The sequence below is a fragment of the Arachis hypogaea genome, chromosome 16 (assembly GCF_003086295.3).
Source record: "Arachis hypogaea cultivar Tifrunner chromosome 16, arahy.Tifrunner.gnm2.J5K5, whole genome shotgun sequence".
NCBI lineage: Eukaryota > Viridiplantae > Streptophyta > Magnoliopsida > Fabales > Fabaceae > Arachis > Arachis hypogaea.
In genome coordinates this window covers 73,489,586-73,493,169 of record NC_092051.1, presented here as the reverse complement: position 1 = coordinate 73,493,169, position 3,584 = coordinate 73,489,586, and positions in this window count along the sequence as shown.

The following is a 3,584-nucleotide window of genomic DNA, read 5'->3' as shown; positions in this document are numbered from 1 at the left end:
AGAGAGAGAAGAGGAGAGAGAAAGGAAAGAGGGGGGAGAAAGTAGAGAGAGAGAAAGGGGGAGAGAGAGAGGAGAGAGAGAGAGAGGAGAGAGGGAGAGAGAGAGAGGAGAAGGGAGAGAGAATGGGAAAATGGGGAGAGAGAGAGAAGGGAGAGAGAGAGAGAGATAGAGAGGAAGGGGGAGAGAGAGAGGGGAGGGTAGGAGAGAGAGAGGGGAAAGGAGAGAAAAGGGGAGAGAGAGGGAGAGAGAAGGGAGAGAGTGTGGGAAAGGGGGGAGAGAGAGAGAGAGAGAGGAAAGGGGAGAAAGAGGGGGAGAGAGAGAGGGGAAGGGGAGAGAAAGAGGAGGGCAGAGAGAGAGAGAGAGAGAGAGGAGGGTAGGAGAGAGAGAGGGGAAGGGAGAGAAAAGGGGAGAGAGAGAGAGAGGAAGGAGAGAGAGAGAGAGAGAGAAAGAGAGAGGAAAGGAAGAGAGGGAGAGAGAGGGTGTGAAAACTAGTTTTAGGCATAAACCAGTTTAAACTGGTTTTTTTAATTAAAACCAGTTTTATTTTTATGAACTGGTTTAAACTGGTGCACTGTATTATAAACTGGTTTAAAACCAGTTTCTTATATGACAAAGCAGTTTGGTTCAGTTTCTAAACCATTTAAAATGGTTTGGTGCAGTTTCAGTTCAGTTTATGGAAAAACTGAACCATGCACACCCCTACATGTTTGTGTCTTCATTACATGATCATTAGTAGTTAGTAACTATGTCTTAAAGTTATGAATGTCCTATGAACCCATCACCTCTCTTAAATGAAAACTTTTTTAATTCAAAAGAACAAGAAGTACATGAGTTTCGAATTTATCCTTGAACTTAGTTTAATTATATTGATGTGGTGACAATGCTTCTTGTTTTCTGAATGAATGCTTGAACAGTGCATATGTCTTTTGAAGTTGTTGTTTAAGAATGTTAAATATGTTGGCTCTTGAAAGAATAATGATAAGGAGACATGTTATTTGATAATCTGAAAAATCATAAAAATGATTCTTGAAGCAAGAAAAAGCAGCAAAGAACAAAGCTTGCAGAAAAAAAAAATATAGCGAAAAAATAGAAAGAAAAAAATAAATAAAAAGAAAAAGCAAGCAGAAAAAGCCAAAAGCTCTTAAAACCAAGAGGCAAGAGCAAAAAGCCAGTAATCCTTAAAACCAAAAGGCAAGGGCAATAAAAAGGATCCCAAGGCTTTGAGCATTAGCGGATAGGAGGGCCTAAAGGAATAAAATCCTGGCCTAAGCGGCTAAACCAAGCTGTCCCTAACCATGTGCTTGTGGCGTGAAGGTGTCAAGTGAAAACTTGAGACTGAGCGGTTAAAGTCAAGGTCCAAAGAAAAAGAAGAGTGTGCTTAAGAACCCTGGACACCTCTAATTGGGGACTTTAGCAAAGCTAAGTCACAATCTGAAAAGGTTCACCCAGTTATGTGTCTGTGGCATTTATGTATCCGGTGGTAATACTGGAAAACAAAGTGCTTAGGGCCACGGCCAAGACTCATAAAATAGCTGTGTTCAAGAATCATCATACTGAACTAGGAGAATCAATAACACTATCTGAACTTTGAGTTCCTATAGATGCCAATCATTCTGAACCTCAATGGATAAAGTGAGATGCCAAAACTATTCAAGAGGCAAAAAGCTAGAAGTCCCGCTCATCTGATTGGAGCTATGTTTCATTGATAGTTTGGAATTTATAGTATATTCTCTTCTTTTTACCCTATTTGATTTTCGGTTGCTTGGGGACAAGCAACAATTTAAGTTTGGTGTTGTGATGAGTGGATAATTTATACGCTTTTTGGCATTGTTTTTAGTATGTTTTTAGTAGAATCTAGTTACTTTTAGGGATGTTTTCATTAGTTTTGTGTTAAATTCACATTTCTGGACTTTACTATGAGTTTGTGTGTTTTTCTGTGATTTCAGGTATTTTCTGGCTGAAATTAAGGGACTTGAGCAAAAATCAGATTCTGCACGCCATACTTTGGTCGAGTTTAGATGACGTAAAAGGGCGTTGAACGCCAATTCTACGCTCCTGTCTGGAGTTAAACCCCAGAAACACGTCACAAGCCAGAGTTGAACACCAGAAATACGTTACAAACTGGCGTTCAACTCCAAGATTGACCTCTACACGTGTAACATTCAAGCTCAGCCCAAGCACACACCAAGTGGGCCCCGGAAGTGGATTTATGCATCAATTACTTACTTCTGTAAACCCTAGTAACTAGTTTAGTATAAATAGGACTTTTTACTTTTGTATTATCGATCTTTGATCAGTTTTATGCTATCTTAGACTTTCATGGGGGCTGGCCATTCGGCCATGCCTGGACCATTATCACTTATGTATTTTCATACGGTAGAGTTTCTGCACTCCATAGATTAAGGTGTGGAGCTCTGCTGTTCCTCAAAGATTAATGCAAAGTACTACTATTTTTCTATTCAATTCAACTTATTCCGCTTCTAAGATATTCATTCGCACTTCAACCTGAATGTGATGAACGTGACAATCATCATCATTCCCTATGAACGCGTGCCTGACAACCACTTCCTTTCTACCTTAGATTGAATGAGTATATCTTGGATCTCTTAATCAGAATCTTCGTGGTATAAGCTAGATTGATGGCGGTATTCATGAGAGTCCAGAAAGTCTAAACCTTGTCTGTGGTATTCCGAGTAGGACTCTGGGATTGAATGACTGTGATGAACTTAAAACTCGTGAGTGCTGGGCGTAGTGACAGACGCAAAAGGAGGGTGAATCCTATTCCAGTATGATCGAGAACCTCAGATGATTAGCCGTGCTGTGACAGAGCATTTGGACCATTTTCACAAGAGGATGGGATGCAGCCATTGACAAGGGTGACGCCTTCAGACGATTAGCCATGTAGTGACAGCGCATCGGACCATTTTCCAGAGAGGATAAAAGGTAGCCATTGACAACGGTGATGTCCTTACATAAGGCCAGCCATGGAAAGGAGTAAGATTGATTGGATGAAGACAGCAGAAAAGCAGAGGTTCAGAGGAACGAATGTATCTCTATACGCTTATCTGAAATTCTAACCAATGAATTACATAAGTATTTCTATCCTTATTTTCTATTTATTATTAATATTCGAAAACTCCATAACTATTTTATATCTGCCTCACTGAGATTTACAAGGTGACCATAGCTTGCGTCATACCAACAATCTCCGTGGGATCGACCCTTACTCACGTAAGGTTTATTACTTGGATGACCCAGTGCACTTGCTGGTTAGTTGTATCGAAGTTGTGAATGAAAAACGATTTATTAAGACGTGCGTACAGAGTTTCTGGCACCGTTGCCTGAGATCACAATTTCGTGCACCAAGATTTAATTGAGATAATTAAATATGTTTATAAAAAGTAAATAACATGAAATAAATGGTACTTGTGATTCAGTAATGAGGAACAGGTTGAGGTTCCGGAGATGCTATGTCATCTGAATCTATGCTTTCCTACTGTCTTCTTCTCCAAACACGCATGGCTTCCTTCAATGGCAAGCTGTATGATCCTCTCGGATGAAAAATACCAGGTACGATCTCTGTA